The sequence below is a fragment of the Thalassophryne amazonica genome, chromosome 1 (genome assembly GCF_902500255.1).
Source record: "Thalassophryne amazonica chromosome 1, fThaAma1.1, whole genome shotgun sequence".
NCBI lineage: Eukaryota > Metazoa > Chordata > Actinopteri > Batrachoidiformes > Batrachoididae > Thalassophryne > Thalassophryne amazonica.
This window is the reverse complement of record NC_047103.1, coordinates 113728681-113752347: the sequence shown is the minus strand read 5'-3', so window position 1 is coordinate 113752347 and position 23667 is coordinate 113728681. Positions and strand designations below refer to the sequence as shown.

The 23667-nt window shown below is 41.3% G+C and overlaps 1 long non-coding RNA gene across 1 annotated transcript; it reads right to left on the bottom strand.

Moving 5' to 3' along the window:
• Positions 1-227: 227 nt before the first annotated feature.
• LOC117520186 lies at positions 228-22623 on the bottom strand. Its single transcript, XR_004563563.1, has 5 exons — positions 22545-22623; positions 13240-13247; positions 9040-9043; positions 3767-3772; positions 228-238 (listed from the first exon to the last, which is right to left on the bottom strand). It is a non-coding gene; the product is annotated as an uncharacterized LOC117520186 (long non-coding RNA).
• Between the last annotated feature and the right edge of the window lie 1044 nt (positions 22624-23667).

The following is a 23667-nucleotide window of genomic DNA, read 5'->3' as shown; positions in this document are numbered from 1 at the left end:
AGTGGCTCCGGCGCCCTCTCGTGCTTGAAGCCCGCACTCCAAGCAGGGTGCCATCTGGTGGTGGTGGGCCAGCAGTACCTCCTCTTCAGCGGCCCACACAACAAGAGCTCTATTGAGCTGAGTATTCCTTTAACTTTAACTAGTAATGACTTCATGACTTTCTTTGCTAATAAAATTTTAACTATTAGAGAAAAAGTTACTCATAACCATCCCAAAGACATATCGTTATCTTTGGCTGCTTTCAGTAATGCTGGTATTTGGTTAGACTCTTTCTCTCCGATTTTTCTGTCTGAGTTATTTTCATTAGTTACTGCCTCCAAACCATCAACATGTCTATTAGACCCCATTCCTACCAGGCTTCTCAAGGAAGCCCTACTATTAATTAATGCTTCGATCTTAAATATGATCAATCTATCTTTATTAGTTGGCTATGTACCACAGGCTTTTAAGGTGGCAGCAATTAAACCATTACTTAAAAAGCCATCACTTGACCCAGCTATCTTTGCTAATTATAGGCCAATCTCCAACCTTCCTTTTCTCTCAAAAATTCTTGAAAGGGTAGTTGTAAAACAGCTAACTGATCATCTGCAGAGGAATGGTCTATTTGAAGAGTTTCAGTCAGGTTTTAGAATTCATCATAGTACAGAAACAGCATTAGTGAAGGTTACAAATTATCTTCTTATGGCCTCAGACAGTGGACTCATCTCTGTGCTTGTCCTGTTAGACCTCAGTGCTGCTTTTGATACTGTTGACCATAAAATTTTATTACAGAGATTAGAGCATGCCATAGGTATTAAAGGCACTGCGCTGCCGTGGTTTGAATCATATTTATCTAATAGATTACAATTTGTTCATGTAAATAGGGAGTCTTCTTCACAGACTAAGGTTAATTATGGAGTTCCACAAGGTTCTGTGCTAGGACCAATTTTATTCACTTTATACATGTTTCCCTTAGGCAGTATTATTAGAAAGCATTGCTTAAATTTTCATTGTTACACAGATGATACCCAGCTTTATCTATCCATGAAGCCAGAGGACACACACAAATTAGTTAAACTGCAGGAATGTCTTACAGACATAAAGACATGGATGACCTCTAATTTCCTGCTTTTAAATTCAGATAAAACTGAAGTTATTGTACTTGGCCCCACAAATCTTAGAAACATGGTGACTAACCTCATCCTTACTCTGGATGGTAGAGAAGCTTGAATCTTCGACTGGACTGTCAGTCCAGTCGAAGATTCGAGCTTCTCTACTATGGAAACCACCTGGACAACTGAGAGCCTACACAAAAACTTACTCTGGATGGCATTACCCTGACTTCTAGTAATACTGTGAGAAATCTTGGAGTCATTTTTGATCAGGATATGTCCTTCAGTGCCCATATTAAGCAAATATGTAGGACTGCTTTTTTGCATTTGCGCAGTATCTCTAAAATTAGAAAGGTCTTGTCTCAGAGTGATGCTGAAAAACGAATTCATGCCTTTATTTCCTCTAGGCTGGATTATTGTAATTCATTATTATCAGGTTGTCTTAAAAGTTCCCTGAAAAGCCTTCAGTTAATTCAAAATGCTGCAGCTAGAGTACTGACGGGGTCTAGAAGGAGAGAGCATATTTCACCCATATTGGCCTCTCTTCATTGGCTTCCTGTTAATTCTAGAATAGAATTTAAAATTCTTCTTCTTACTTATAAGGTTTTGAATAATCAGGTCCCATCTTATCTTAGGGACCTCTTAGTACCAAATCACCCCAATAGAGCGCTTCGCTCTCAGACTGCAGGCTTACTTGTAGTTCCTATTGTTTTTAAGAGTAGAATGGGAGGCAGAGCCTTCAGCTTTCAGGCTCCTCTCCTGTGGAACCAGCTCCCAATTCGGATCAGGGAGACAGACACCCTCTCTACTTTTAAGATTAGGCTTAAAACTTTCCTTTTTGCTAAAGCTTATAATTAGGGCTGGATCAGGTGACCCTGAACCATTCCTTACTTATGCTGCTATAGACTTAGACTGCTGGAGGGTTTCCATGATGCACTGAGTGTTTCTTTCTCTTTTTGCTCTGTATGCACCACTCTGCATTTAATCATTAGTGATCGATCTCTGCTCCCCTCCACAGCATGTCTTTTTCCTGGTTGTCTCCCTCAGCCCCAACCAGTCCCAGCAGAAGACTGCCCCTCCCTGAGCCTGGTTCTGCTGGAGGTTTCTTCCTGTTAAAAGGGAGTTTTTCCTTCCCACTGTCGCCAAGTGCTTGCTCACAGGGGGTCGTTTTGACCGTTGGGGTTTTTCCATAATTATTGTATGGCTTTGCCTTACAATATAAAGCACCTTGGGGCAACTGTTTGTTGTGATTTGGCGCTATATAAATAAAATTGATTGATTGATTGATTGATTGATTGATTGATTTTACTACTGCTTTTAAGCAGGTCTGTATCCCTTCTGAATTTTTTACTTTTGATAAAGAACAGCTTATTGTTTTGGTATTATTTTTAATGTCAAACCATCCTGGATTGGGTGGCTCCATTTAAGACCCACGACCTAAGGCTAAATCTGAAGGCCCCTTCAAACATAACACAAATGAGGCCAAATGGCGCATGAAGGAAGACTCGAATGGCACTTGTGAAAAATCTGAGCCGCACACAAACACCTTGTTCAGCAGTTGGCGCAAGCATATGGCCACAGCACATGTACCCTCATACGGGGGAAGATGAGGTCGTATTGCTATCTGACCATGGTTGCAACATTTGTACAGCATGTACGCAGGTTGGACCATTCGGACAACGATTGAGGGACTGCATGAAATGACTGGCCATGTTGAACTCTGGCTGAATGTCACAATCAAGCCAGCCTTAACACCAGCGTTGAATGGTATGTTCCAGCTTTCACCAAATTAAATATTAGTTCCATTGAAAGACTGTAAAAACATTCATTATTTGTTTTATATAATGGCTAAAATAGATCCTTGTCATTTAATATTATATTAATTTATAAACAACAGAAAAGGGACTTAAATTTTGGTGCGTCACTGCACTGACTTTGTGTACTTCCCCAAAAAAAAAAAAAGAATAGAGTTTGTGTACTTCTTCACTCCAGCGAAAATCACATCAGAAATTTGTCCAGCTTTGGTGCATCACTGCTGCTCTGAAATCAACAATCCAACACAAACTTTAAATACGAGTCCAAAAATAATTGTGACGATGTCATCCACAATGCCGTGCACCAAATTTGTGTACTTCCCCCCAAAAAAGACTCTGTTTTTCCTCAATGCAGTGAAAAAAGTCACGGCAGAAATTAGTCCAGCTTTTCATTCTAACTTCCTCCTAACAGCTCTTCATGCCTCCAGACAGCTTACAGCGCAGTGGATTTGTTTTATGTGTGTGCATGCACGTCTGTGTTTGTGTGCATGTGTGTGTGCATGCGTGTGTGTGCGCAGAGTGTAGTGGTACCAAACGTTTGGAACCAACTTTGCACGCTAAATGGAAACAAATCGCACTCTAAATTCAAGGCAACATAAATGAGATAAATTGGGGGGGGGGGGGGGGGGGGTGATCGTCTAGTGGTTAAGCGTTGGGCTTGAGACCAGAGGATCCTCAAATCCCAGCCTGACTGGAAAATCACTAAGTGCCTCTTAGGCAAGGTCCTTAATCCCCTAGTTGCTCCCGTGTGTAGTGGGCACCTTGCATGGCATCAGCCTGACATTGGGGTGAATGTGAGGAATTATTGTAAAGCAGTTTGAGCATCTGATGCAGATGGAACAGTACTATATAAATACGGACAGCTACCTGCCAGAGTTGCTCCTCTTCATCCTGTCTTTTAAAGCACTTTTTACTATTTCAGTCTCAGACTCAGACAACTTTATTGATCCCTAAAAGGGCAATTCATTTCACACCCAATTACCTCATGCAAATATACAGCAATTAATCCACAATTATTACGAGTTGAATGTAATAATGGCCCACATCAGAATTAAAACAACCACACATACGAGGTCTATTAGAAAAGTATCCGACCTTCTTATTTTTTTCAAAAACCATATGGATTTGAATCATGTGTGATTGCGTCAGACAAGCTTGAACCCTCGTGCGCATGCGTGAGTTTTTCCACGCCTGTCGGTTGCGTCATTCACCTGTGAGCAGGCTTTGAGTGAGGAGTGGTCCACCCCCTTGGCGGATTTTCATTGTCAGGAAATGGTGGAATGATTTGGGAATTTTCCATCAGAATTTTTTTCAGAAACTGTTAGAGACTGGCAGCTGGAAACCATTCGAAAAATTTATCTGGCTTTCGGTGAAAATTTTACGGGCTTCACAGAGAATAAGGACTGTTACTACAGCTTTAAGGACGGCTTTAAGGGCGCTCAGCATGCCGCGCTCCGTGCCGCCATCGAGAGCCACAAACCACCGGATCATTTCTAAACGGATGGCTCTGTGGATCCAAGACCGTTGTGTGCATTTTCTCTGGTTATCACAAGAGCTGGACATCAGCCATTTTCCGGCAGATTTCACTTTTAACAAGAGAGTTTGTCATGGAAAGCCGAGCGGAGGCTTTGCACGTCACGACCGATTTGCTGATGGAGCGAGACAAAGGAACACCTCCGTTTTGGTCTCACAGGACGGCTTTGAGATGGCGTTCAGACAGCTGTCAGTGGTTTTTCCATTGAGTGATTATCCAAGAAATTGTGGATGTGCCTGGACATGCCAGAACATGTCCCGTGAGGCTTCATCATGGCGTTCCTGTGCGCCATGCGGCACCGCCGCGACGCGCGGGATTCCTCCGCACGTCTGTCTCAATGTGCCGACAAAGTGCTGATGTCCACGTCTTTTCAAATTCCTGTGCTAGTCAGATGATGTCCCGGATAAAACACAACGTCCAGTTTGGAAATGAACGGCACCTTCCACTGTTACAGGAGTTTTTGTCATGGAAAGAGGAGCGGAGGCTTCGCGTGTCGCGGCACTGCCACATGGCGCACAGCATCGCCATTTTCTGGAGGAAAACAATGGGGTGTTTTGACCTTCAGAGGCTGATAAGTCTGCCATGTTTATGGTTGAGCAGTGAAAACACATTTGCAGCTCTCATGAACAACCAAACATCTGAGTTCAAGGGTTAACACAGTTTGAGAATGTATCCCCTTGTCCAACTCATTAATTATGACGGACAGGTGAGGGGTCACGGTGGCAGCCATTTTGACAATTCTCTGGTAGGCCAGGGCAGCACATAAACTAATAAGTACCAGCCCTCCTATGATAAAACCAAATATAAATACATCTTCGATGTCCTCCGCAGAGAGTGATACCAAGCATGCGACACGCCATTTCTCCCAGGTGTCGAGAACATAGCCCACAAGGTAGGTTTCATCTGGGCATGCAGGGTCCCCCAGCCCTGATTTCCTTGTTGAAAAAAATGGTGCCAATAGCATTCAGAGACCATGTGATCAATTCCATGGTTAGTCCAATATAGTTTTAAGAATTCACAGTCCGGTGAAGTAGGGACTTTAAAGTTTGGAGCACAGATAGAGGAGAGAGGAGGAGAGGCGACCATCCTCGCCCGAGTCCCAAGCAGAATATTTATTTTAATTCCTCTACTTTTCTTTTACTTTAATAGTTTTTAATAATTACTGCCAGGTGAATACATGCTGCTTCACTCGTTATTTATCGTTTTCCTGTATTTGGAGTACTTTCCTTGAGCCGACTCCTGGCCATGGTGGAGCAGCACCAGGGCTCCTTTGTTTACATGAGAGACCAGCTGATGGAGCTCTGACACAGTTGCTCGAATGGAGAAAGACATGATATCCCTATAGAACTGAGGAGGAAATACCAGTGTGACAGTGACTTCCCCCCTGGATTTTCTTTTTTCATGGTCTGAGAGTACTTTATGTCTTTGCCTTTTGGCAAGCTCTAAGTGGGCTGCCATGTACCTCTTATGAAGGAGTGGCTTCTGTGTGGCCATGGTACCATACAGGCCTGATGGGTGGATTGCTACAGAAATGGTTGTCTTTCTGGAAGGTTCTCCTCTCTCCACATGGGAATGATGAAACTCTGACTTGGAGTTTTGGAGTTGAATCTTGGAGTCATTTTTGATCAGGATATGTCATTCAAAGCGCATGTTAAACAAATATGTAGGACTGCTTTTTTGCATTTACGCAATATCTCTAAAATCAGAAAGGTCTTGTCTCAGAGTGATGCTGAAAAACTAATTCATGCATTTATTTCCTCTAGGCTGGACTATTGTAATTCATTATTATCAGGTTGTACTAAAAGTTCCCTAAAAAGCCTTCAGTTAATTCAAAATGCTGCAGCTAGAGTACTGACGGGGACTAGAAGGAGAGAGCATATCTCACCCATATTGGCCTCTCTTCATTGGCTTCCTGTTAATTCTAGAATAGAATTTAAAATTCTTCTTCTTACTTATAAGGTTTTGAATAATCAGGTCCCATCTTATCTTAGGGACCTCGTAGTACCATATCACCCCAATAGAGCGCTTGGCTCTCAGACTGCAGGCTTACTTGTAGTTCCTAGGGTTTGTAAGAGTAGAATGGGAGGCAGAGCCTTCAGCTTTCAGGCTCCTCTCCTGTGGAACCAGCTCCCAATTCAGATCAGGGAGACAGACACCATCTCTACTTTTAAGATTAGGCTTAAAACGTTCCTTTTTGCTAAAGCTTATAGTTAGGGCTGGATCAGGTGACCCTGAACCATCCCTTAGTTATGCTGCTATAGACGTAGACTGCTGGGGGGTTCCCATGATGCACTGTTTCTTTCTCTTTTTGCTCTGTATGCACCACTCTGCATTTAATCATTAGTGATCGATCTCTGCTCCCCTCCACAGCATGTCTTTTTCCTGGTTCTCTCCCTCAGCCCCAACCAGTCCCAGCAGAAGACTGCCCCTCCCTGAGCCTGGTTCTGCTGGAGGTTTCTTCCTGTTAAAAGGGAGTTTTTTCTTCCCACTGTAGCCAAGTGCTTGCTCACAGGGGGTCATTTTGACCGTTGGGGTTTTACATAATTATTGTATGGCCTTGCCTTACAATATAAAGCGCCTTGGGGCAACTGTTTGTTGTGATTTGGCGCTATATAAAAAAAATTGATTGATTGATTGATTGACTGAGTGACCAACGGGTTCTTGGTCACCTTCCTAACTAAGGCCATTCTCCCTATTTGCTCAGCTTAGACGGGCGGCCACCCCTAGGAAGAGTCCTGGTGGATCCGAACCTCTTCCATTTACAGATGATGGAGACAACTGTGCTCACTGGGACCTTCAAAGCAGCAGAAATATTTCTGTTGCCTTACCAAGCTTTGTGCCTTGAGGCAATCCTGTCTTGAAGGTCTACAGACAATTCCTTTGACTTCATGCTTGGTTTGTGCTCTGACATGCACTCTCAACTGTGGGACCTTATATGTAGACAGGTGTGTGCCTTTTCAGATCATGTCCAACCACCTGATTTTACCCCAGGTGGACTCCAATTAAGCTGCAGAAACATCTCAAGGATCATCAGTGGAAACAGGATGCACCTGAGCTCAATTCTGAGCTTATGTCAAAGGCTGTGAATACTTATGTACTTGTGATTTCTTAGGTTTTTATTTTTTATTTTTAATAAATTTGGAAAAATCTCAAAAAACATTTTTCACAATGTCATTAATAAAGTCCAAGACATATTCAGTGGCAGCTTTACCATCAGAGATCCTCGTCCACAACCACCACAAAAGACTCCAAGCTGTCAGTGATGTTAAAGGGGGCAACACACTGTATTAAGAAATGGAGTATGTAAACTTTTGATCAGGGTCATTTGGGTAGTTTGTGTTGTCATTATGATTTAAAAAGAGTAAACCTGGTTGTTTGACAATAAATGGCTTCACCCAACCACTAACCATGAGTGAAAAAAAAAGTTTTTGCAAATCATTCATATTCTCTGACAAATGGGCAGCAAAACAAAAATTTTGCCAGGGTATGTAAACTTTTGAGCACAATTGCAGGTTGAAGAGGATTTGAAAATCATTGCATTCTGTTTTTATTTACATTTTACACAACATCCCAACTTCACTGGAATAAGGGTTGTAGAACCCCTGGTTTCTCATGGGTCAGTGTCCTAGTTTTGAATAAAACTGTATATAGCTATTTTCCATCTGTATCAGAAGCTCAAAGCTTTTTACAGTGATGCCTTGCGCGCGCGCGCACACACACACACACACACACACACACACTCATGCCCCACAGTCCACACTACATGTTACGGTTGGGGAACCGGGTTTAGATGGTTGACCCAAGTGCAGGAGCAGTAAGGCAGACAAAGAGGGTTAGACAAGAGTTTATTAAACAAGGGACTATGCAGAGGAGGGACAAACGAAGGATAGACCATGAGGACTTGATGGGCGGGACAGACAGGACCACGAGACAGGGACTGGAACCAGGGGAGCAAGCCTGCGGAGCTGCTGGGACTGCGGGGGAGAATGATTAAGATTAAGATCAACTTTATTGATCTCACAGAGGAGAAATTCACATGTTACGTCAGCTCTTAAAAAACACACAAGATGGGTGCAAGTGGAGGAAAATGTTCAAGCAGCGTGTGCAAGGACAAGCAATAATAATACTTGTAACAGTACAAGACATAAGAAAATGAGATAGAAATAGAATATATATATATATATATATATATATATATATATATATATATATATATATATATATATATATATATATATATATATATATACACACATACAGTAGTGTTCAGAATAATAGTAGTGCTATGTGACTAAAAAGATTAATCCAGGTTTTGAGTATATTTCTTATTGTTACATGGGAAACAAGGTACCAGTAGATTCAGTAGATTCTCACAAATCCAACAAGACCAAGCATTCATGATATGTACACTCTTAAGGCTATGAAATTGGGCTATTAGTAAAAAAAAAAAAGTACACTGTAAAAAAAAGACAAAACAATACAGCAGTTAAATGTACAAAAAAAAAGAGAGCTCTTGTTTGTAGATTTAACAGTTTTTTTAATGTGAGTCAGCTCATTCACTGTAAATCCATTTACATATTATGTCTGTAATGTTATCTACTGTGCTGCTGCATTTTTACAGGAATTCCCTGTTAACCACAGCTGCCAGTGTTTCCCTGTAAAAACAAGTCATTTTTTACAGTGTGGAAAAGGGGGTGTTCACAATAATAGTAGTGTGGCATTCAGTCAGTGAATCGTCAATTTTGTGGGACAAACAGGTCTGAATCAGGTGTCCCCTATTTAAGGATGAAGCCAGCACCTGTTGAACATGCTTTTCTCTGTGAAAGCCTGAGGAAAGTGGGGCGAGAATCGTGCAGCACAGCAGGTTATGTGGCAGCCCAGCAAGAAGTGTGGCAGCTCTGCAGGATGCATGACAGCTCTGCAAGATGCATGGGCGCTCTGCAAGACACAATGGTTGCTCTGCAAAACGCATGACAGATGTGCAAGATGCATGTCAGATGTATGTGTGGTGTACAGCTCTGCTTATTTCTCTGGCAAAAGCACCACAGAGTTTTGTGCATCAGCTGTATAGAGTATTTGTTGCATACCGGTACAAAATCAAATCAAATCAATTTTATTTATATAGCGCCAAATCACAACAAACAGTTGCCCCAAGGCGCTTTATATTGTAAGGCAAAGCCATACAATAATTACGGAAAAACCCCAACGGTCAAAATGACCCCCTGTGAGCAAGCACTTGGCGACAATGGGAAGGAAAAACTCCCTTTTAACAGGAAGAAACCTCCAGCAGAACCAGGCTCAGGGAGGGGCAGTCTTCTGCTGGGACTGGTTGTGGCTGAGGGAGAGAACCAGGAAAAAGACATGCTGTGGAGGGGAGCAGAGATCAATCACTAATGATTAAATGCAGAGTGGTGCATACAGAGCAAAAAGAGTAAGAAACACTCAGTGCATCATGGGAACCCTCCAGCAGTCTAAGTCTATAGCAGCATAACTAAGGGATGGTTCAGGGTCACCTGATCCAGCCCTAACTATAAGCTTTAGCAAAAAGGAAAGTTTTAAGCCTAATCTTAAAAGTAGAGAGGGTGTCTGTCTCCCTGATCCGAATTGGGAGCTGACCACACCAGACCACACAGACCATGCATCTGTTTTATTTGTAGAGATGACCTTAACCCCTTAACGCCTGAATTTGTATAGCTGCATATAAAAAAATGTTTGGTGTGTGTTTTTGCCTTCAAATAGATGGTAAATAATGTTGAGATTATTAATTTCACTTTTGCACAAAAACTAGATAGTAATATTGGGTATTCTGGTAATGACTTTATGTTATAATGTTATAATAATAATGATGGTATGTTGCAAATTTGCGACAACGGGCATACAGGTCAATTTGGTAAGTTGCATATTTGAGTCAGAGATTGTAGCATATATGCAACGATGGGCGTTAAGGGGTTAAAATGTGATGTAAAAAACATTGATTAGATGCAAAAAACACATGTAAAATACATGCATCTGTGCACCTTACAATGCATGTAAAAAAAATGGCATTTGTGTAGTATGATTTCGGTGAACTGCAAGCACAGAGCCGCATCCACTGTGCAGCTCAGCTCTGAGTTGAAAAACAGTTGTCTCTCAAAGCGCAGTGACACTCAGAGCTATGGATTTACACAGACGTTTTACACTTTTTTTTCTTTAACCCTCTGGAGTCGAATGACGTGCCTTGCATCAAAAGTCACATGACCTAATTAAGCGGACATAGCACAAAATCTGCTCCACTCTGAGTGTCTGTTTGAATGTGTCTTGAAAGTGGAGACTTCAACCTCTACACCACTTTTTAAATTTTGTAAACAGGCCAAGTATAACTTGAATTATGATATATGTAGTGCGATGGCCTCAATTAGACCTGATTAAATAAAATATATTAATCCTCTCTCAACCACAAAAACCCACTGGAATAGAGACTGCATTTCCACCCCAGTTGAGAAATTCCTAAGTCATCTGGAGATCTACAGATAAGTTTTGGAGACATCACCCCATGGTCCAACACTGCTTTCCAGTGAAAAACAAGGTTGTAATTCGTGAATTACATGACATGATAATGGCTTAACATCAGAATCTGAGCTTTTCCAGGACAGGAGGACACCTAAAGTATGAGCCAACTAAGGCAAGCACCTCTCCAAAGTGCAAAACGTCCCCCACAACCAGGTGGGCCATAAATCGTTGATTCTTCACCACTCTTTTATCTTGAGTAAAGCAAAGAAAAGGCCTTTGGTTTGAAATAAGAACTGACATCAGTATCTCTCATTTATATCTAAAGACTTATAATGTTGTTGCATTTATTATTCAAATGAAATGCTTTGCATGTAGTCATTCCATTTATTGATGTGCTCATGTTAACTGATGTGTGTGACCTTTCTGCAGTATCTAAAATGCTGATGTTGAAGTACTCTGTTTATCCAAAGGATGTGTTTAAGTGGCGAGTAATAGTACGTAGCCATGTGAGTGTTTTGATCAAATAGTATTTCAAATTAATTAATGTGTTTAGATAGTTTAATCATTTGAGTTTGATAGTTTAATCATTTGAGGACATGAAGTTTCTGAGATTACACACACCCTAAATGGGCGGAGTTTAGTGACGTAAGTCCCCCTTTAAAAGTTAGAACAGAGTTTTGTCTTCTTTTTCTGCTCTCCTTCGCTTCTTCTGCGACTTTTTCCTCTCTCTTTTGCTTAATGCTTAATTTTATTTTGGGCCAAGAGCCATTGCTAAGCTAAGCTACCATGTGGCATTTATTCATTCATTCATTCTTTACCTTTGGGACAAACTCAAAGTTTAACCTCACTTTTAAGCTGCGTCAAGCTTTTGTATTTTTAAGAGAACTTCCGAGCTAAGCTTTTCAAATTAAGAGCGAATTTACAGAAAAAGCGACTTTTCCTTTTTCATTCAATTTTCAATGCTCTTATTAAAGTTATACTTTTTCTAAAGTCACAAAGACTTTAATTTGGCTCCAACCATTTTTAAGCTACCAGGCACCATTTTCAACAAACACTTTCCACCTCTGGGTCACTGCAAGCTGACAACTTTGCTGATTCCACACCTGACTGCAGCAGCTGGTGAATCCAGCTGACACAAGCCCTGGGATCACCCGGGGACACCTGAGTGAACCCCACCGACCCAGGTGAGCTCACGCTTCCCGATATCGATGACGGACGGACGGAACCAGCCCTCCAACAGCAACTAATCCACCTAGTCCAGGCTCCATGAAGGAGGTTTGTTGTCAATGGATACAGGTGGCTCCTCATCTCCTTTTTCTTTAAAGACATTCATGTAATTTTTTATTCATAACTGGCTTCAAAATTCATCATTAAATTTCAATCAGATTTATTTACTTAAAGTTTTAAGCTTCACCTCTTTCTTCCAACGTCTCATGAGTGAGTAAGAAAATTGTTTCCCTGAATGAAAGTATTTTTCATCACTGTCTATAAAATGCCAGTCAAATGTTCATTTCTTGTATAAATTGTAAATAAATTGTAAATATTTTCTGCTGTATTTTATTTTGGGTACAGAAGGAAACTCTTGGTCAACCGTATTGTGAAGAATTCATGATTTTCACATCAGAGATTGATTAAATCGAGACTAATTAATTCATTTGAGACTGATGAATTAAGGTTTAAATTATAGTACCTATGCAATATAAAATTAAAAATAGGTGGTGCCCCATTAATGCTTAAATAATAAGTATTAAACACTAAATCAATTATTTTGGTGAGCCATTATTTTGGAGCCTAATCCAGTCTAATTCAATTTGTGAGTTTAATTACCTGTTCACTACAACTAAATGCTACATATAATTGGTCCCCGTAGTGAGGCCTGAATATATGTAAAGCAAAGTGTCTCCACTCAAATCAATAAAATCATTCACTACATTTACATTATTGGTGCCCCGGTGTGAGTCAGTCGTGGTTTATACCACACCAATAATCACTACTTTCTACATTTATTGTTGTCCCGTGTGGAGGCTTTATCATTGATAACATTACATTTTATTGGTACTCCGTGTGAGCGTGATTCAGTAAATTACTAATAAATTTATTTCAATAAATTTATTAATATTCATTAGTTTTATTGGTGCCTCCGTGTGAGGTTTAACCCATATTCATTACATAAATCATTTGTGCAATGTTTTTTTTGGGGGGGGGGGGGTTGGGGGGTGATATTCTCATATTCGCTGCGTGTTTTGTAGACAGCAGCAGCAGAAATGACTGATTTCCTGATTCAGCTGCAGGAGTGAGAGTGAAATACGACTTCCTCAACTGCAGCAGAAGAGAGGGGTGTTACCATTGATGGAAAACTCAAGAACAAACCAACCACATTCACCAACTCCACGTGGGATTGATGACAATACACAGACCCCACGTGGATGTGTGTGTGTGTGTGTGTATATATATATATATATACACACACACACACACACACGTATATATATATATATATACACGTGTTTTGCGAACGGGACTTTTCTTCCGTGTCTCTCTGTCTGCGACAGCAAATAAGTTAAAAAAAAAACACAAATTTTTCTTTATCAGTGGTGTAAAATATATTACCAAATAACCAATGATCCCTAATCCACGTAATTTGCTTCATGAGCAAAGGGAAATGGTGGTTTCATGCAGCACAAAAAGGAGAAAGTGATCAGTTTTGAAAGTTGTGTGTTATTTGCCGTGCTTGGTGTGTGTTTTAGTGTGTGTGGCAGAGTGTTTTAGCGTGTGTGGTTAGTGTGTGGTGTAGTTTTTATTTATTTAGTGCATCAAAGTAATCAGGTGTCTTGGAACAGTGCATCAAGTCTCTCACTTTTTTTAACTGCATGAACCCTATTGAAGCACAGAGTGCATCATCAGAGTATGAACCAGAGTGTGATCAATATGATGAGGAAGTGGACTTTATTATAGGTGGATTCACCGATCTGTGCACACAGATTTGTAAAATGGATCGGCTGCACGTTTCTCATTCCATGTTCTCCAGGACTCTGCATTTCTGCTCCAGCACCAAGTCCTTGAGCACAGCAGGGTGGAGACACACACTGCGCCAGCAGTGAGCAGGCTCCAGGGGCAGAGAATACAGGAGTTCCGGTAGAGACTTCGTTCCCTGCCCCCAAAGTCCAAAACACCTTTTTTATTGTTTGTTTGTTTGTTTGCTTGTTTGTTTTGGCCACTAACACAGCCAGGACAGTCTGTATTAATAATAATAAAAAAAAATGCTACAAAAACAAGGAATTAGGGAAAATACACATGAATATTGAGGTGGAATATCTTTACAATGTTTTGCAGCTTCTGATGTGCATTGAACATCAATTGTTTTTCTCTGAGTGGCACAAATATAATTTGTGTGGCATCTGATTCCATGTAAATAGCCACAAAAACCATCTGAAGCATTTCCTGTATTTTTATGTGAATTGTTGTATATAACTTTGTTTATCCTACATTTTTATATATGTATTTGAAGTTTACAATTTATATTTACATTCTAAGTTATAACAATGGTTTGATAATATATATATATATATATATATATATTTCTGATTTTCACAGTAAAAAATAACTTTTTTCTGATTCAAATTTTATGTTTTGGGGTGAATATTGGGTCACCGTTTTAATGCAGTATGTCAGAATGAAAGAAATGACACCAAACAAGGCCAGGTAAACAGTTTTTTAAGGGGAATTATGAAGGTAAAACCAAAAGTAGTCCAAAACGCCCACAAATAGCCAAAACTCCAGAGGGTTAAAACTCTGTGACACTCTGTGTGTATCCTGGCTAAAAACACTGCTCCACACAGAAAGGAGCAGGTGGGGAGTGATTCCTGGACTTTCTTGCTGTGAGGCAACAGTTCCAACCACTAAACCACTGTGCCACCTTCCGTTAGGTGTGATCACCTGACTGCTGCTTGCATGTCAGCACAATCACACAAGCGTACAGATGTCACTGACACAACTGTTCAATTTAATAGTCTTCAATTCATTCAGCAACATTTGAGTTAAAAACAAGTATGATTTCTGGAGTCATGTGACGCGTTTGGCAAGTATGGCTGCTTGAGAGCGATCGGCGCCTCCTCCGCACCTTATTTTACATTTTAATTCAACGAGGAACGATCATAACTACGCAGTAATACTCTCATTTTGCCGCTAATATGCCGAACAATACGAGAAGCGCAACCAAACCGACCACGACTACGGGAATCGGGAGCGGTAATAGCTCCGAGGTTGCCGGTGCAAGTCAAGCTAATGCTAAGGCTAACCAAAGGCCTCCCCCTTCTCCACCAAGCTCTGTGGTGGAGGAGGCACACGTGCTGGAGTCTCCCAGCGTCCCTGGTGAGGTAGCACGGGAGCTCGCTAAACTCACTGCACTCATACTGGAGAAGTCGGACAGTCATGATAAGAAACTTGAGGAGATGCTCGTTACAACAAGCGCTACAGAGAGTAAGCTCGCCGACATTGGTAACGGTATCAGCAACGTGGAGAGCCTTCTGGGATTTCTGGAGGACGCACAGGAGAGGCTGGAGACTAATCCCCCAGCTACCAGGAAGGAGGTGAGGTGCTCAGGGAGAAGCTGGATGATGTTGAAAATCGTGAACGCAGATGTAACTTACGTTTCGTTGGCTTCCCGGAATCTTGTGAGAATAACGATGCAGCCTCTTTCCTGGAGGGAATCATTCCGACGCTATTTGACATCAGCTTCGCCAAGGTTTTGGAAGTTGAAAGTGCATATAGACTTCGAGCCATGCCGAGAAGCCAGAATGGTGAGCAGCCCACTCGCCCCAGAACTATAATAGCCAGATTTTTGAGACTTCAGGATCGGGAGCGCATCGCTGAAGCTGCACGGAAGAAGGGGAGTGTAACTTGGGGAGGCCGACGCATTATGGTCTTCCTGGATTATTCCAAGATGCTGAATGAAAAACGGGCTAAGTTTAAGGACTGTAAGAAGCTCCTGCACGACAAGAACATTCGTTTTGCATTGATCTATCCAGCTATACTCGTTGTGAAGACAGCGCAGGGACCCAGGCGCTTCGAAGACCACAAGAAGGCCATGTCGTTTATCCATTCACTCGACTGAGGTATTCCCAGCTCACGGTGACACACGGACTCCATGAAGATACACTACTGTGTAGACTCTGACTTTTCGATGGGCACTTCTGCCATTAAGGTTTGTTATTGTGATGGGATGAGGACTTCTAGAGGTGAGAGAAAATGTTTCTTTTTTGGGGGGGTTGTTTTACAGTTGTTATTTTGATAAATGCAAAGCTCTTTGTTGTAGCTAAAGTTATTATAGGTTGGGATGTACAATATTATTTTACTATATAATAACCTGTTACCAACCCGCACATGTGTGGGGGGAGGGGCTGGGATGCCGTGGGCAGCGTCAGTTAAGTGTATGTTCGAGGACCTTGATAAGGGAGGTTCTGGAGGGAGAGGGGGGGTTGTTTCTTGTTGTTGCAGGTTTTTTCTCTTAAGTTTTGTTTTATTTTTATTTTTTCATTTGGTGCCAATACAGTTTTATTTACAGCACCACTTGCTGCTTGTCCATTTGATCAATGACACCTAATAATTTAAGTTTGATGAGCTGGAACGTTAAGGGTCTCAATAATGCCATAAAGAAAAGGAAAATTTGATCTTTCATTAAATCTAAAAAGTGTGAAATTGTCTTTGTCCAAGAGACACATCTATCTTCACAAGAATCTCAGAGGCTCTGTTTTGGCTGGGTGGGTTTTGTTGGCTCAAGTAGTGGAACCAGCAAGTAGAGGCGTAGCAACGTTAACAGGAATTTACAATTTAAATACCTGAAACAGAGTGCAGATGAGGTGGGCAGGATGTTGATTATGCTATGTGAAATTCAAGGCACAAATATTATTTTAGCTAATATTTATGCTCCCAACATTGATGACCCGTCTTTTTTTGGCCAGTTACAAAAAAGATTTCAGATCTGGGGGATTATCCTGTTTTGTTGGCAGGTGATTATAATGAGGTGATGGATGGGACATTAGACCGAAGCAAAAGTCTCACTCGCACAACAAGAGGAAATCAATCACTTAGAGCAATGTCTGATGCCTGCGCCATAGTAGATGTTTGGCGGTTACAAAATCCAATGGGCGGGGACTATACTTTTTATTCCGCCCCTCATGCTTCCTTTTCGCGAATAGATTTCTTTTTAATATCCCAATCTTTAATGCCAGCTGTTGTTAATAGCAGCATTGGTAATATATTATCAGATCATAGTCCAGTTTATCTCTCCTTGATCGCGTTTAATGCTATCACTAGAACTCCTAGGTGGAGATTAAATTCCAGTCTGTTAATGGAGGATGCTTTCATAAATTCTCTTAAATCACAAATTAATTTGTACAAGGAGACAAATATTCCTTCTGCCCCCTCAGCTGGAGTGGCTTGGGAGGCACTGAAGGCTTTTTTGAGGGGCAGTATTATTCAACAGGCCTCTTTCAGAAAGAAAGAAAATATTAAACAGCTTGCCAATTTGGAGAAAAAAAATTGAGATCACTGAGCAAACTTTTAAAAATGATTCCTCGTCAATCAACCTGGTCAAATTAATTCAATTAAAATATGAATATAATACAGTAATGTCACAGAAAGCTGAATTTAGTCTTTTTCGGGCAAGACAAAAGTACTTTGAGGAGGGAGACAAGGCAGGAAGGTTACTGGCGAGATATATTAAACAAAGAGAGGCCCTGAGTGCTATCTCTGCTATTAAGGAGACAAACGGACAACTCCATACAGAACCCCAAAAAATTAATGCTACTTTTACAGATTTTTATGCTCAGCTCTATAGTTCGGAGTGACAGGCTTCAGAGGAAGATATCATCAAGTTTTTGCAGAGCTTAAACCATCTCCAAGTAACCCAGGACCAAATCGAGAGTCTAGAGCACCAATCACTGTAGCAGAAATAATTGCAGTAATTAAACACCTTCCTTCCAGTAATGCGCCGAGACGAGATGGGTTTACGGCCGAATTTTATAAATCTTTCCCTGAAGAATTGGCCCCAATGCTCCTAGAGGTTTATAATGAATCATTTAAAAAACAAATGCTCCCACCATCGCTATCTGAAGCCATTATAACACTTATTCTAAAGAAAGACAAAGACCCCTCAGATTGCCACAATTATCGGCCTATTAGTTTGACCTCCTACGACAGCAAAATATTATCTAAAATCTTGGCCAATCGATTAGATCGTATTATGACTCACCTGATCCATCCTGATCAGGTGGGTTTTATACGCTCCCGATGCTCAGATGATAATGTTAGAAGGTTGCTGGACATTATGTGGGCAGTTCAAGATTGTCAAGACCCTATTGCAGCCATTTCATTGGATGCTGAAAAAGCATTCGATAGAGTTGAATGGCAGTACTTGTTTTTAACGCTCAAATATTTTGGCTTTAGTAGTAATTTTATTAATTGGATACGGCTTATATACATATGCCCAAAAGCTTCGGTCCTCACAAATGGCATAATTGGTCCATCGTTCAAATTAGGAAGGGGCACAAGACAAGGGGACCCCCTGTCCCCCCTTCTTTTTGCAATAGCCCTTGAACCGCTGGCGGTGGCTATTTGAGGAGAAGCTAAAATCCCGGGTATTTCTATCGGCCAAAGCTGTCATAAGCTAATGCTATATGCAGACGATATTCTTTTGTTTGTGTCTGATCCTCAAAATTCCCTTCCTGTATTGTTCTCTCTAATCAATACATTTTCAGATATTTCAGGTTATAAGGTCAATTGGACAAAGTCAGAGGCCCTTCCACTCACTGTTTACTGCCCCAAAACATTTTTTTTCCTCTGGTATGTTCTCCTGGCCCATAAAAGGTTTAAAATATCTAGGTATTACATTTCCCCCACAATTATCTAACCTTGTAAAAATTAATTTTGATCCTCTACTTGAGAGTATGAAGGTGGACATAGAACGCTGGAATCAACTGTATCTTTCAATGTGGGGTAAAGTGAACATTATTAAAATGGTTTGTACTCCCAAATTCAACTATCTGTTACAGGCTTTACCGGTGTATATTCAACCATCATATTTTAAAAAGTTTGATAGGTTGTGTAAAGAATTTATATGGAATTATAAAAAACCCAGGCTCAATTTGAAAAAAACTACAGAGACCGGTGGATAGTGGAGGACTGGGAATCCCTAACTTGCTGTATTATTATTATGCCTTCTCTCTCAGGCATTTATCTCACTGGTTTATGCCTCCAGAGAGAGCACCCCCTTGGCTTGTTCTTGAGAGGGAGGTCTCTGCTCCATTCACTCCATTCTACTGCTTGTCCACTAACCTTGCCCCTCAAAATAGGCTACACCCTGTCATGTCGCACCTTCAAAGAGTGTGGAAAAGAATATCTCACCTTAATCAAACTAAAGGTCTGTGGTACAATCCAAAACTTTGTATCAACAAAACCCCATTTTTTTGGAAATCTTGTCTTTTGAAAGGTGTGTCAATGTTGGGAGATCTATATGACAATGGCACATTAAAATCATTTGAAATCCTGGCTGGGGAATTCAATCTGCCTAGACAGGATTTCTGGAAATATTTGCAGATGCAACATTTATTAGTTAAACTTTAGGGTCTGCTGCGTCAGCCCTTTCAACTTGTAGCCTCTTAGAAGACCTCAGGAAAGCATTCAGGCAAGGTCATGCAGCCTCCACTTTTTATAAGATGTTACTAATGGAATCTGATACCTCTTTGACATCCACTAAGCAGTCATGGGAGAAGGACTTAAATTGTACTTTTTTAAAGGCTGAATGGGAGGGGATACTTCGAAATGGGAAGAAAATATGAAGAGAGTTGAGGACTCAATTATTCCAATTCAAAATAGTACATAGGATGTACTGGACTCCTCTTAGGCTATACAAAGTGGGTTTAGCAGATAACCATAAATGTTGGAAGTGCCAGGGGGATAACGGTACATTGCTACATATGCTGTGGGAGTGCCCAGAAGTTCAGGTCTTCTGGACATCAGTTCATAGGGTAGTGGGGAAGATCCTGGGCAAAGATATTCCCTTTTGTAATAGACTTTACGTTCTTGGGGACCCCTCAATTATAAGTGCTCTGCCTTCATTTCTTTCACAATGGGCCCAAACCAATTATGCTAGGAAGGAAATTATTAGTAATGGAGTGGAAGTCTTCTTCAGCCCCATCTTTTACTCACTGGCAGACTTCTCTTGGCCAACTAGCTTCTCTAGAGAGGTTATCTTTTAGACTATTGAACAGACTAGAGGATTATAATCACAAATGGGGCCCCTATCTGGCTTATATTCAATTAACGACATCTTCCAGCTCAAATACTTTAGGCATCTGAATAGGTTTACACAGCTGAAACTGTATGTCCAGATTTGTTTGGCACCCCCCTTTTTTTTCCCCCTTGTTTACTACTTTATTTATACTGATACGTATACATATCAATCAAACAATCAATCAATTTTTTATATAGCGCCAAATCACAATATGCTTTATGCATATTTGTATATTGTATCTATAGACCATTTCTGTTTTGTATTATTTTCATTATCTAATTTTTGTTTGTGTGTTAAATGTTGTTATAATTCACTTGAAGTTACTTGTCAAGGGCCAAATATGATATTATGTGGATTGTTGTCTGTTTATTATTAATATTTCAAATCAAATCAAATAAATTTTATTTATATAGCACCAAATCACAACAAACAGTTGCCCCAAGGAGCTTTATATTGCAAGGCAAAACCATACAATAATTACAGAAATTTTTTAGGGTTTAAAAATTATTTGAAAACAATAAAGGTTAAGTCCTTAAAAAAAAACAAAAAAAAAAACAAGTATGATTTCTCACTTGAATGAATGTGATTCATGGTCAGAGCACAAAGTGGCAAAATATTTCCTCTTCTGCTTCCATGAAAATCTTATCATGCCTACAGCATAATCACTGATACAAACCTTATAGATGGGTTTCTGCTCCGACGCATTTCCCATGACCCTTTGCTCCAGCCGTCATGTTGTGTGGCACTGATTCAGTTTGTTAACAAAAGAGATGCCCGCACATATTGTCCCAAGCAACAATATACTGACAATCAAGACACATATTGTTGCTGGTTATCAGAGCAACAAGTAAAACTTGATGTTTAACTGTGAATTTATTTTATTTTTTTGCTCTGTCTCTCACACACATACATACACACATACACACACATGCACTCGCTCTCATTACGTCCGCCAAGAATGTAATAAAATCATCTGCATTTATTTATTTATCTGATGTGAGGTCACAGCCCAAAGGTGTTTTTTTTTTTTGCGACCATCACACGTCGACTTGTAACCTACAACACGGGCAGGCGGCACACAGAGGTCTAAAAAGTAGGCTTCCCTTGTGTTCTTGTGGCTTATCACTGTGAACGCATGAAAATTGTCACGTTTATTTTCATGCAAGCCTTCTCAACAGTGCCATGACTTTTTGCGACCAGTGCGCACAGGACAGAGGAAGATGGTTTGATCGTCCTGCACTAAATGGCGATGCATAATGCAGAGATGCTTTTGCACAGGCTGCAGAACACCACATCGTTTCAGCATGACTTTTAGCACTCAGATGTTGGTGAATTATTCAAAGCCCTCGGGTGATATTGGCTCAGTAATAATAAAAATGCTAGCACTGCTGTTGCTGCGGATCAGCGCAACAACTGTGGGTGCAGCGTAAATCCCGGTGTGATTGTTCGGGCAGCAGCCAAAATCATCCTCATCTGCACGTACATGATAATTGTAGGCTTTCATTTCCTATAATGTGTACACATTCACACTGTATACCAAATAGTTGATGCGATCTGGTAAGGTAATGGCTGGGAGCGCTTCCTCGTCTGAGCACTGTTCTTCTTTTCCGATCGTGTACGGGTCCTTATTGGCAATTTCAGCAGTTTCCTGTTAAATACCGCACTTTGTAAATTGAATTCAATGTGTCACAATATATTGGTTTTTCCTTCTTGCTATTTTTATCCAGCTTTGATGTCAACATTACTGTGGCGATGTCACTGATCTCTATTTAAAAGATCACTGACAAAGAAAGTTGACTCACAACATAGAGGACTGCAGAATTGTGGGAAATCCGTGACATCATCAGATACCTATCTATTGCAGGTAGGACATGTTTTGTATGGCTTTATATTGGGAACATGGGTGAAATCCTCAGTAATTTGCAGCATCTGAACGCAGAGTGCTCACATATAAACAGATGCCCCTTTCCCTTTCTTTAAAGTGTTACCTCTGGTTGTACTGTGTGAACACAAATGTTGGTGTAAAAGGAACATTTTGCCCTTTAATGAGTTGCATAACACATTTGAAAAATACGGTGCCTCTTTGGCACATGTGTGCAAAATAGTCCATGGTGCAGATAAATCATCCTATCATGCCTGTTTTTGTAAATATGAAAGATGGTCTTGTCATGCATGCAGTATGATTGATTGATAAATCCCTTATTTTTTTGGGAGGCTCAGGCTTTTTATAGCTTTATATGTGGAGGTCAAGTGAAATCCTAAGTATTTCGCATCATGTGCAGATTGTGAACATGCAATCTACACTTTATTCTGCAAAACGAAACAAAATAGTCCACATCTCTGAATGCAGATTTTACAAAAAAGATGAATAAATAATCCAAACATGTCTGTTTTTGTATTCATCATGCTGGGAACATGGGTCTTCTAATGACATCTTTCCACATTTTTCCACTGGAGCTGTTCATCCCCTTTTGTTATCACACCCTCCTTCTCTTCACAATCAATGTTTTTTTCCTCCAACATTATTGTGACCCTCTGTCAGCGAGGTCTTCAACTCCCACCTCCGGGAGAGCTTCTCCCAGATCCCGGGGGAGGTTGGAGACATGGAGTCTGAGTCGACCATGTTCTCCACCTCCATTGTCGATGCGGCCGCTCATAGCTGTGGTCACAAGGTCTCTGGTGCCTGTCGCGGCGGCAATCCCCAAACCTGGTGGTGGATGCCGGAAGTAAGGGATGCCGTCAAGCTGAAGAAGGAGTCCTACTTATCTTTGTTGGTAGGTGGGACCCCGGAGGCAGCTGACAGGTACCGGCAGGCAAAGCGTGCCGCAGCCTGTGTGGTCACAGAGGCAAATACCCGGGTCTGGGAGGAGTTCAGGGAGGCCATGGAGGAGGACTATCTGTCGGCCTCGAAGAGATTCTGGCAAACCATCCGACGCCTCAGGAGGTGGAATCAGCTCTCCACCAGCACGATGCGGGTGGGGAGCTGTTGACCCTGACTGGGGATGTTGTCGGGCGGTGGAAGGAATACTTCGAGGATCTCCTCAGTCCCATCGTCACGTCTTCCAAAGAGGAAGCAGAGACTGGGGACTCAGAGGCGGACTCATCCATTACCCAGGCCAAAGTCACCGAGGTGGTTGGAAAGCTCCTCGGTGGCAAGGCTCCTGGGGAGGATGAAATCTGTCCTGAGTACCTTAAGTCTCTGGATGTTGTGGGACTGTCTTGGCTGACACCCCTCTGTAACATCGCGTGGCGATCGGGGACAGTGCCTCTGGATTGGCAGACCGGGGTGGTGGTCCCTCTGTTTAAGAAGGGAGACCGGAGGGTGTATTCCAACTATAGGGGGATCACACTCCTCAGCCTCCCCGGTAAGGTCTATTCCAGAGTACTGGAGAGGAGAATTCGACTGATGGTTGAACCTTGGATTCAGGAGGAGCAGTGTGGTTTTCA